Source organism: Zonotrichia albicollis, chromosome 10 (genome assembly GCF_047830755.1).
Source record: "Zonotrichia albicollis isolate bZonAlb1 chromosome 10, bZonAlb1.hap1, whole genome shotgun sequence".
In the NCBI taxonomy this organism is placed as follows: Eukaryota; Metazoa; Chordata; class Aves; order Passeriformes; family Passerellidae; genus Zonotrichia; species Zonotrichia albicollis.
In genome coordinates, this window is record NC_133828.1 from 27,031,211 (window position 1) to 27,044,104 (window position 12,894).

Consider the following 12,894-nt stretch of genomic DNA (forward strand, 5'->3'; position numbering starts at 1 on the left):
GAGGTTTGCCATCCTACCTCCTCTTGTCCATCTTCCTTCTCTACTGCATTTTCTACAAAACCCTGCTGCAGTAGCTGAAATGAAGGTTCCCTTCCCCATCCAAAAAACAGTGCATGCAGGAGCTTGTGACCAGATAATGAACAGGGAGCCAGGAGAAATCAGCTGAAGTCACTTGGAGGCAACAACAGCAACAGACATCAAAGAACAAAACAACAAAGCCAACCATTAAATTAAGTGCCAGCAGTCAGGCAGGTGAAAGAGAAACTGATATAGCCCTGATAATCACGTACTTAGGACCTCCAAAGTTGTGCTGCTTTGCAAACACAGCAAAACATAGAAATATATTTCTCATCAGGAGCTGTCACTGGGAAATCATAGGAATAACTGACACAATGTAGCATGGACATTTCTCACTATAAACCAAAATCTTGAGTAAATCTAGGTCTGTGAATGAAGAGCTGTCTAAACAACCTGGTCTAGTGAAAGGTGTCCCTACCCATGGCAGGGGTTTGGAACTAGATGATCTTTAAGGTTCATCCAAACTAGGACTATCCTATGATTCTATTGTATTATTCCACAATTCATACACCTCTTTTCAAAATTACCAAAATCTGAGTCAGCATGTGCTGTGCATACAAGTGCAGAAATTCTGGAAATTAGGCCTCAGTACATTGCCCACATTGAAATCTCCCTTACACTGTTGAGTCCCCAGGAGGAGCAGAACCTTGCAATGAAGCTGCATTCTGATGCACTGCAGTAACAGGACATACACACACATGACTTCAAGACCAGAAGAATAAAAAACCACGTAGTACCTGGTTTATACTTGACATGCTCATAGGTTTCTCTTAGCCTTATAAGAATTTTAGCTGCAGCGCTTAAGTTTTCCAAGTTGTAAAGGAAATACAATTCACAAGCCCACACACATTAATGCTCCTGACACACTTTCTGTTGTTGCTGGGGCACAGAACGGACCCTGGAGAAACATTTTCACAAATGTTTTTTCAACTACTGGTTCTAATTGTAATGAATTTAAACATTCTATACAAAACAAAGGCATGTAATATTTATTTATCTATACATTCACCTATAGTTAGAATAGAAACATAAAAACAGATTACAGGACAAGGCACAGAACATGAAGATGCTGACTTCCCATAATGTAGCTCACCCAATACTATGTTTTATTTGATCTAAATTACAATGGTGCCAAGTGAACCACAGGTTAAATAGTTCATCCATGCATTTCCACTCTTTCAAAATTAATTGGGTGACAAATTGTTGTATTATTGAGCTCTAATTGCTTAAAAAAGCATGTAATAGATCAGCTGCAAAACTGAAGACATATTACCATGGTACTGCCACTTCTGAAAAGCAAATTCAAAACAGTTGTTTCACATTTTGGTTCACCTGATGGAATTTTATTCCTCAAATCAAATATTTCTTTGACTTTAAGTTTATGGTGAAATTTTTTAAAGTTTCACTTCAAATAAACACTATCAAATTGTTCAACCCCATGCTTTGTTCAATTTCCCTGATTAAGTGATGAGTATTTTAAAGCAAACAGTATTATAAAAGTTAATTAAATAATTTATCTTTTGGCCCGTAAGCACATAATTTTTCATTTTGTTTGCTTCCAAAATAGAGACAGTAACTTTAAAAAGTTAAATTGTATATTCATGGTATTACTTAAGTCCTGAGGTAGTGAAAATTTTCACCAGTTTCAACACAAATCCATGTAAGGATAATCTGAAATTCTGGAATGTCTTAATTAACTGCATGAGTATGTGAAGCAATGGAATGTAAAATATTCAATAATCTATTTCACCAAAGGAGGTGTATATTAGATTCTGGACTAAGCTGATGCTTACCTTGTTGGTCTCTGTCCTTTTTAAACAATTGTCTCTAGCAGAAAATGAAATGACAAAACAAAAGACCAACCATGTATTTTTCTTTACAGCAGACCATCAGAATGTGTCTGAACAGACACTGACCAGCAGAACAAACAGAACACCCTTCTCCTCTTCTTTTAAAGAAGGCTTGAGACAGCACATTTTTACTTCACTTCAATTACTGAAACAATGAATTCATATTGACTTAAAGAAAAAAATCCAACAAACAAAAAGAAAGGAAACCAGTGAGGACTTGAACAAGGTTTCCTTTCCTACAAGTTCTTGAGGTGGGCTCTGTGCTGGGGTCTCCATCACTGTTACAAGTCATCTATCCTGCAAAACACTGATATACAGCTCATGATCTACCTGATTATGTAAACACCCACAGCTTGTTCTCACATCCTACTGAGATCACTAAAACTTACATGTGTGCTTAAATGAATTTCTCTGGAGATTCTCCAGTAAGCAAACCACATGAATGCAACAATTATGATCTTTAGCATTTCAGATTTTCTAGAATTTGTGATTATAATTTTTTATGGCCTTGCTTTTCCACTGTTATTAAACCCTCACACTCTACAGGTAGATTTTTGTAGTCCTAGCAGATCACCACAACAAAACAACATGGAACAAAAATGCAGAGATTTTTAAAATGTGTCTAATGTCTACTCTTTGTCATTAGAGAAGCAAAAAATTAAGCTTCTATTTTTAATAGCCAGAAATCTTACTCTAGAGTAATTTTAAACTCTGATTTGGTATGTCCTATTAAAATACCATTTAAATTTACCAGTTATTTCACCTCTTGCATACAACAGGCACCTTGGCCCACGCCTTGGATAACAGGAGTTGAAAAACTTACCTGGGAGAGAACAGCCAGGACAGGGCCCCTCCTGATTCACGGAGCTACTGCAGGCATTCAAGGAGAGCAAGCTTGGAGCAAGACAGCTCTAGAAGCAGAGTGAAGCTGGAAGCCATGCAGCCCCTTTTCCTCAGTCTAGCAGATGTCAAACCATGGCTGGAAGGGTTATTTGACATCATATGACTGTACAATGGGGAAATTCTGCAGCATGAGGAGCAACAACAGTATCTAGAATTGTTCATCCAGAAAGGAGTGTGAATTCCAAGAGATGTATTGCACTTTCACAAGTACCTAACCTAAAACATTCTACAGTAGCTACAGAACCCTACATTTTTCCTCAACTGTAGCTACAGCATGACCTCCATAACTGTATAAAATCAAAGTACAAAATTTGAATGCAGAAATTGGAATTAAAAAAGCTTAAATTTTGACACATCACAAAAATGATGCCCAGTGCAGTAAGTACCATACTTAACCTACTTTGCCCTTCAGAATGTGTACTATTTATTATAATTCTAGCTTAGTCCACTGGGTGGATTGCTCCTTTTTTATCCACTAGGCGTGATCAAATCAGTGCAATAGAAGAACTGCTGATGCATGAAATGATAGGTCAGTGTAACCTTGTCATGGAGTAATATCCCTGCAAATCACAGTAAACAAATAAAACAATTCATTTTTATTTGCTGTAGGTATTAGGCAAGGCATAAATTAGCAAAATCTAAAGAGGAACATTTTAACTGCCAATAAAATATATTGCTCCACATTGCTATACAAAACCCTCATTTAAATAACACAACACACAATATGGGGGAAAAGCTTTTACCAATAAATGCTGGGTTTAGTCAGACTACCATCTACCACTGGACTTTCCCAAATCCGTATAACCAATGGCCTTCATACAATGAAAGCTTTCTAAAAGCTTTTGTCATTATGTGTCTTCCTTTTCTTGCCTTGTCAGTTATAGATGTCTCTGGAATAAGTTCATCTAAATAACTGGCACAGTATATTTAATATCATATATATATATATATATATATCTATATATATATATATATGTTTTCTTATTTAGTTTACAAAAATAAAGTTAGAATTGCATTCTTGGAGTTTCCATGTATTTCAAAAGATATTTGTCTATGAGATGATCAATGATCATATATGAAAATACTTTGGAAGGTAAGTGTAAAGGTGGTAAAAAATTGAGCTACTACCCCAGTGGTCACATGCTAAGATATCATCCTATAAAACATACTGGAAACATTAATGCATGATATTATTCTCAACAGCATAAGATGTTCTATATAGACCTCTGCTGTGCAGTCCTATTAATAAAGAATCTTTTTAAAATAACTTTTAGAGTAAACTACATATATGTTTGTGCCAGCATACACACACATTTGTAGAGAGCATGATTGGTAAATACAACTTACAGGAGCTTACAAGGCTGGTGTTGTGCAATTCTCAGAGTACATGCTCATAATGGTTTTATGTAGCAACAGTAAAATGAGATGTAAACAAAATTAAAATGGTATTTAAACTGGAAACTACAATCTTGAATGGTTTGTTATATGTGATAGCTGTATAGAGAACAAATTACATATACTACTGAGAATATAATGTGTACTGAACTTTTAAGGTGGGTGGGGTTTATTTCTTTTCTTAAAACATCCTCAGTAAAAAGCAATCAACTTTACAAACAAACACAGAGAAACTATTTTAAATGTTGGGGATTAGTGAATGAGGGAAAAATTACATGATTATCTTATGTGAGACAATAAAAGTTTAAAAGCCATGGTTTACCATAAATAAATAATGCAAAGTCATTCAAAATTTTGAAATATAGTATTTGTAGTTATACATTTACATGAGAAGGAGGTGTTGGAATGAGGTCTTGAAAAAATTTCATTTTTTATTTGGGACATGAGTGGGAACACGTGTGTGTTACTATGATAGATATCTCAAGTAGAATACCCTTGTCAGAGCAATTTTCCAGCAAGTGGATATATCAGCTCATTATAAACCCCACATACTAAACTACAATTCCATTATTAATTTTAAGCAGGGTCTGCCTGGCCACACAAAAGACAAGACACAAATATCAATAATATTTCTTAAAAAACTGATTAAAAAGCAAAAATAAAATCATTAGGTACTAAAATGTGTTACTGATGCTATCATAGCAAACAAACTTTCCAACATTTTAATAACAGACTTGGAAATTAGAAACTCTTACTAAAAATACTACCACATTATTTGTAGTCACAGATACTTCATAAGAAAATACAACTGAAATGATCTCTTCTGGCATTCCAAACTCCTGAAAAATAAAATTAAACATAAAGAAATACTTTTAAAACAAGTTTCACAACCATATCCACATAAAATCTAGTAGAGATCTGAAGGCTCCTATAAACAGAATCAGCTGTTTTCCTTTAATCTTAGGCTGAAAGGGTCTGTGACACAGTAGTCATATACCAAATAACCCCTAGGAACATTAAACAAAAAGATCTGCAACTTTTCTGGTCAGTCTTAAGGATACCTTCATTTTTTCCATAGCAAACAAATTAGAAGTTCAGAAGCTCAATAACAAAAAGCAGAATTCCTGAGCACACAGTAGTTGCTGATCCTTGACAGCAACAGACCAACATCTCCCTGCTCTCCCTGCCTGTACTGGCATTTATAAATGTTTTCCCCTGGCTGCTCTCTCACTTTGAAGCAGCTAAAGCAAGCTGGATTTTGTGGCTGGGTTTTGGGCTCCCCTCACAGAAGGCACACAGCTGTCAGGAAGGCACAATGTTTTATGTTTGAATTCCACTGCAGGGCCAGACCCTGCTCCCTTAAAAGTCAGAGAAAGTTATTCCTTTAAGTTAATGAGGAGCAGAAAGAGGTCTTGAGCAGCAAGTTTCTTCAGTATTGTGTGTATTTATAGAAACATACAAAGGTTTGGATTAAAAGGGACATTAAAGATTATCTAGTTCCAAAGCCTCTGCCATCAGCAGGGACATTTTCCCCTACACCAGGTAGTTCAAAGCCCCCTCCAGCCTGGCCTTGAACACTTCCAGGGATGGGGCAGCCAAAGTTCTCTTGGCAAACAGTTCCAGTGCCTTGCCACCCTCACAGTAAAGAATTTACTCCTAATATCTGATTGAAACTTGCTCTCTTTTAGTTTGAACCTATTACCTCTTGTCCTGCCCCTCCTTGGCCTTGCAAGAAGTTCCTTTCCAACTCTCTGTAGGCCCCTTTGGGTCCTGGAAGGTGCTCTAAGCTCTCCCTTGGAGCCTTCTCTTCTCCAGGCAGAACATCTCCAACTCTCTCAGCCCCTCCTCGTAGGAGAGGTGCCCCAGCCCCCTGATCATCTTTGTGGCCTCCCCTGAATTCACTCCAAAGGTTCACTTCCCTCCTACGTTGGAGGCCCACAGCTGGACACAGTGCTCCAGGTGGGGACCAGAGGGGATTTCAACAGGGTGAAATAACAGGCAGAAAACAATGCTACTGCCTGAGAGATGGCTGAACTTCAGCTAGCTCATCTCACCCTGGGCGTGATCCCACTCACTCCTCTGACAACACAGAGAAGAGGCCACTGAAATAACCTTGGCAGCACTGCACAGGTGACTTCTTAGTGCAACTCTGCCTATACACCTAAGGGCTGCCCCAAGGGCTGGCAGCACCACCACGCAGCTGCTGCTTCTACCCCTGCCTTATTCTCACCTGCTTTTACTTTTTGTAACTTGGGCACTGATGAGACTCAGCCCAGGTAGGTTATTTTACAGTCAGCTCAAGCTAGCTAGATCTGGTTATAAGACACTTTGTGTGGACTAATTCAAGAGTAGGAACAAAACAGTCAGACAAAGGGAAGAAAAAAGAAGACCAGTAATTATTTAACCTCACCTAAGTAGCACAGAGTCCAGACATTTGACCATGTCTCTTGCAAAAAATATCCATCATCTGAAGCATTCAGGAAATTTGACAGGTCTTGTACATTGCATTGAGAATATATATCTCAGACAATAATAATGTGTTACAAAATTTATCCTGGGAAAAAGAAACTATCAGAAGGGCTATCACCTTTCAGATGTTACCATCTTAAATACTTTCATCTTTCTGTATGATGCAGTAAAGGGAAAAAACAGAAGTCAAGACTGCTTGTCTAATCATGCCTTGTACTTTAAATTAAATCAGCTTTCATGCTGTACAGGCATATAACAAAAAAAAAAAAATCCCAAAGACAAAAAAACGTATATTTCAACTCACTCCTTTAACTCCAAAGTTGTCCACTAATGAGAGAAAAGCTTCTCTGGAACTCACATAGCCTGCTTCAGAGACAGGGACATTTTGTAGCCCAGGGACAAGCTGTGAGGACAGAGCTGTGTGTGGAAATGCTGTTGCACATCTGACCCTCAGAAAAAATGAACCATAACAATGCCAAAAGCTTATCCAACTGCAGTGAAAGATGAACAACCCACATTACAGAAATGAAAGCCAGAAGTCTTGAGGGCCATGTGCATTTAAAACAAAACAAAAGAAAAATCAAACGAAAACCAAACTATCAACCAAAAAACCGAACACCCCCCCCCCCAAAAAAAAACCAAAACAAAAAACACCCCAAAAGAAAACCAAAAACAACACACCAAAAGCCACTATATTAAAAAAAAATTAGGTATCTATAACTGGACATACATACGACTCTGTAAAATTATTTCCAAGTTGCCGCACAAAAAGTCTGAAATGCGTCCAACTGGTTCCTGTCAGGTTTATTTCCCCAAGCCCTCACGGCTACCACGGGTCCCAGAGCAGAGCGGGGCGAGCCCACCTGCTCAGAGGCACCGGCACGGCCGGCCTGGCCTCAGGCCGCACGGGCGCACCGATCCGGAGCCCCAGGCCGCACGGGCGCACCGACAGCCCGGGGCAGCCGCCTCCGCAGTGCCACAGCGCGGCCGGGCCCGGGCGCTGCTCCCCGGCACCTGCTGCTGTCCCGCCCCGCTGGGATCTGTGCGGCGGGGGCGCGGCTGCCGCCGCCGGGCGCAGGGAGGGGCCCGCTGTCCCACGGCTGCTCCGGGCGGGAAGGGCCGGCTGGGGTCAGCGGGGCGGCCTGCGAGCCGCTGCTGCCACTGTGGTTATGCGCCGAGGAGTGCGATGTGTGGGTGGGAACGGGCTGGAGAATGGGATTCTGTGCCGTTCCTCAGTTTTAAGGGTCATTCAGGCAACTCTGAAATGGTTATAAAGTCATCATAGTTGCTCAAACAACTCTCAAAGGATGTTAAGACTCACAAAGTGTAAATCCAGTCATAACGGGGTGAGACAAATCTGTGATGGATTGGCCAACGTGTGACTATTGAACACAACAAACAAAATGCTATTCCAGCTCAGGAAGTTTCTGAAGCACTGCTCCCCAGAAGCTGAGAGGCTGTGCCAAGGGAAATATCTGTTTTATATATGCCTTGTTTTTAATTCACTTTCCATAGCATCTGTTACTGGAAAACAGGCTCCTAGGTTAAACAGACCTTTGGTCTGGCTCACAATAGCTGTGCATCTCCATTATGTTTACCATTTCCCCTGAGAAAACCATTTCAAGCAACTCCATTCCTGTTTGCTCAGGGAAGCTGCGTGTAGCAGGGGCTCACCCTGCGTTCTGGGACTCTCTAATGGTTATGTGGTTTGCCCCAGGGGCATGTGCAGCTCTGCAGTTTCCTTATGGCCTTAAACACATGCTCCCCCAAAAGCACCAAAATGATTTTAAACAGATGTAGCTGGGATACTGTTAGGTCTTCCCTGAGAGCATTACAGTGGAGTGGGAAAAATACTCTGATCCCAGAAATATGAATCAGAGCTTCTCCCCAAGAAGTCAGGAAAAAGCTGAGACTTGGTGGAGAGGTACTAATGAGAGCCTAATTACTGATGCCTGAGAGCTGAAGGCAGGAAGATGTGATCTTAACCACACTCATCTGTTGTCACAAAAACTTGAGGACATTAGCTGTGCAATCTGACATGCCACCTATCACTGGGCAGGTCTTCAGGGCCGATTCTATCATTTAGTGAACCTTTTTGGCTGAAGTGCTGCTTATTGCAGTCTAGTTCAAAGTGAATTTTTAATGACTTATTTTAAATGAAAATAAGCTTGGTAAAAGTCACACTGTGAAAAAATGCAACTTTACACGCACAAATGTTAGAATTTATTTGTAGAATTCACATGGTAAAAATCCTTGGTATTAATCATCATTAATATAGCTCTAAATGGATCTCACACTAACAGGCATTAGTGATATATTCAGATTATTTTGTTAGGATTAACAGAAGATTGCCTTTCTGGTCAGCAAATAAAAACATGTTGCAGCTTTCTAAAAGCAAGTACCTCTTTGTGTCAGCCAAACTGCTGAAAAAAAATATTTTCCTTTTAAAAATTCTTATTCTAAGACCAGATTGTAACTGGTGTATAAGAAGCCTCTATACACAGAAAAGGAGAAGAGAAAGTCAGGTGAGCCATAGTTTGTCTATGACTGATGTAAGACTTCATGGCTTAACTGATGAGAAGAACATCTCCTGCAGGCAGGAACTCAGATGAGACTATTTTATGCTTTTGATTTACCTTTTTGAATAAATGGTGATAGAGAAAAGTGGTTATCACTACAAAAAAAAAAAAAAAAGCTGTGGAATCAGCAGCAAGTCAAGAGATTTGGCTGCTTTGATTGAGGTTATCACATGGCATGAGATGGTAGGAACTCGGTCATTTCTGCAACAAGATTTCATGAGAGGATGTGCTTACTGCTTTTGAGATCAAGAGCAAAACATTCAGGACATATTAAGCATGGTATATTACATATTTAATTTTAAAGGGGTGAGGCACACCTTTAATTGGAGGTAATCTTGGTTGGATCTTGGGTTCTGTTTTAAAAAATGTGCTTTGTTGTATGCTGTGTTTTTCTTTTACACCTTTTTCATAGGAAAGAATGTTTTCTGAAGGGGTAGAGGCTCTGCTGTGATGTGGTAGTCTGCCCTTGGGAGCAGGGCAAGGTCAGCAGCACCCAAGGCGGCCTTGTGCAGAGAGGAGCAGCTCCTCACCCAGAGGCAATGGGTGATTGCAGCAGCTCCCAGCAAGGCTAGAGCTCCTGTTGTCAAAGGCCCCAGGCAGCTCAGGGAAAACCATCACACCTGCTCTGGGGTGGCCCGTGTCCCTCTAGGGCACAGAAACAGTGAAGCTGTTTCTGGACCTTGTGCAGAGAGAGTGAGTTCCATGGGTTCACACTCTATGCTGTCTTGCAGCTCTGTGCAGGAACCATGGGGAATCTAAACCTACATCATCATTCTAATTGTTTTTACCATCATCTAAGTTTTTAATCTTTGATAGTGTGTGTATCTTAATTAGGAGCTGGTTCTCAAGTGTATTGAAAAGCAACCAAACAAACCAAATAATTGTGTAATTCTAATACATCATTCTGGGTATTCAAAACATCTAATTGCTGTAGCTAATTAAAAACAGGCTTGAACTTACCCTCCTCCTTGTCCTTCCTTGAACACACTCACTAAATGTCAGAGGTTCTAGCAACCAGATCAGAATCTAGATCTCAGTATTATATCTGACACTTGACACCCATTTTAAATTAAGTCTAGGATGAATGAACGCATATAATAAAAAGACAAAGGAGATTCTAATGTACTTAGGCACTTTATAAGGAATTAGTTTAATGTAACATACTACTCTGCTTTACTGGCTGTTTAATATTTAATATTTCTTAGCAGATTAAAACTGTGGTTCTAATGAGAAAAATAATTGAATGATAAATCTAGAAGGTAATTCCCACATTTAAGTCTCAGTGATTTCAGTACTTTACAGTCACTTTATTTAGCTTAGGAAACTTTCATCTTCATGTGTAGTGAGGCACAGAGATTTGAAGTTTTGTGAACATGAATGCAATATAACAGCTGCATAGTGGAACACCCTGCAGAAAACTCTGGGGTTGTACCAAAAACTCTCCTGAGTTGTAAAAGGAAACTGAGGAAAGTGAAGCAGCTTGAGGCTTCTGAAAAATTCTTGGGTCTTACGCTTCCTCTTTTCATCTGGGATGTGAGGGGAACCCAGACTCCTTACTAGTGTTGAGAGTGAGGGCAAGCAAAGGTGGCCCATGAAAAGGAAAGGTTGCCGGTCTACTTTTTCTCCCTTGCCCTCCTCCTTGACAGAAGCATAAAGATCTTCAGATCCATGAAGGTCTTCTTCCCCCTCTTGTGGGAAAAAACTTTAAACAAGCCCTTCCTCTCATGAGAAAAAACCATTTCCCTGTAGACTGCCAGAATGTGCTGAATATGTTTAGTGTTGCTCTGTGTCTATTCATGATCCCACTGGGGTAGCAGAGTTACAGTTCCAGTGTTCACATGCAGCTGTAAAATGTTACAGAGAACATACTTCCCCTAAAAAGATTGCTCATGGTTTGCTCTCTCCAACCTAAGTATTCAACCACCAAACACAGCTTTGATTATTGCATTCTGCAAGTAGCTTCTCAGTGTCATTATACAATTTATTTAAGCATTTTATTAAGAAGCTCAGACATAGCCTTAGGCCTCATGTAGGCACATAAGAAGATTTGGTTAATATTTTGGAAAATATAAAAGTGTAATCTTTGCCAGCTTAAAACTCTTTCAGAGCAAATTAATAGCAAGAAGTCAGTGGAGCCACACTGCTGAAGGTTCAGGTCATGCTGTGAAGAATGGGCTTCCTGTATTAGGCTATTAAGGTGCACAAGCAATGTTTTAGAACATGCAAAGCAAGCAGATGTCAAGTGTTTGGCTGTCCTTTGCAGAATTAAACAAGAGCAAAGCACTACCACTATTCCTGCTCAGAAGAAAAGCCAATTATTTAGATGTGAGGGGAAGAAATGAAGCCATTTTCACACTCCTTTGGGGTTAACATATGATAGCTGGGACCACCTGACAGTCTCAAGCTGTGTTATCTTTCCTGTCTAATCTTTAATGTGTGAATAGTGTGCATTTTCCTTTCTCTTCTTCACATGTGGATTCTCGACCTGTGGAGAGCTGTCTGAAATACGGGCGAATGTGGCAGTGTGACTGACATCTCCTTTCCATACAGATGAGAAATCTGCATGTGGAGATCACAGGCACACCATCTGATCCTGAAAAAAGCATGTGGGATATGACCCTAAGTGAAGATATGGGCTTTGGCTAATAAAATTTCTTTTAACCTGCTTTATAATTAGAGCCTGTTTTGAAAGCGTGCTCTGTGATGTCTGGTTCCTATTAAAAAGGAAAATGAAAAATGTTTTCAAGTACTATACAGGGTAATACTGGAACATTGTTTAAACAGCCAGTACTGTTATGAAAACAGGAACTTAGAGATAATAGGAATATATTGCTTTTGCAGACAACACTACCTTTTAAAAATGCAGAAACATAGGTACATGCTATTGTTTCTGATAAAGCTGTTGACTTTGGTATTTGCAAACTGATACGTTTAAGTTGTGAAAAATATTATCTTATGGCATTTGAGTACTATTTTTCTCCCTTGTGGTTCATCATTCCTCCATTCTAAATGCTATGGTGATGTAATATACTCAGTTCAGGACATGTCAGTCATTGTCATGGTAAAGGCCTATAATTCAGTGGCAACAGAAAATTAAAAATGTAAAAAAGATTGCACCTTATGATGGCACAGGTTGTCAGGAGTTACTTGCTCATTAGTGGCATTAATGGCCACGACCAATACTCCAGAGAAGGCAGATTGAGATGAACTGCCTTAGCACAAGGCTCCTTTCAAGTGCCTTGATAACGTGCACAGAGACACAAACTTGTCCTATTTGTGAACTTCTGAGTGGTCTGCCACATTCATTGAATATCACTGAACAGTGAAGGGTATATTTCGTCTAAGAGCTTCAAGACAGGAGCACTGTAGAATTTGAATTTATACAGACACTCTGTACAAGGGCTCTGCACCTTTAAAGAGTGCACTTTTTTTTTGTTCAGTGAATAGCAGCTCAGTTTGTAGCTCAGTACAAACTTGCCAGTTCTTCAGAAGGTCTTGGCCACTAACTTCAGTACATTGCAGCACAGGATGCACCCCAGAGCCACCTGAAGAGGACATGGAGCCCTCGTGCATATCTACAATTCCCTACATGCCCTTGAGTGGACATCCATAACCCTTCT

The 12,894-nt window shown here is 39.7% G+C and overlaps 1 protein-coding gene across 2 annotated transcripts in view; it reads right to left on the reverse strand.

Moving 5' to 3' along the window:
- MYO3B (myosin IIIB) overlaps positions 1-12,894 on the reverse strand; it is a 236,679-nt gene that overhangs the window by 4,520 nt on the left and 219,265 nt on the right. The window contains exon 35 of one of the 2 annotated variants that reach the window (XM_074548517.1): positions 3,868-5,065. The exons of the other annotated variant lie outside the window; for it this stretch is intronic. The gene's annotated coding sequence lies outside the window, so the exon portion shown is untranslated. Of the gene's footprint in view, positions 1-3,867; positions 5,066-12,894 lie in introns of those variants that run through there. 2 annotated transcript variants of the gene reach the window in all.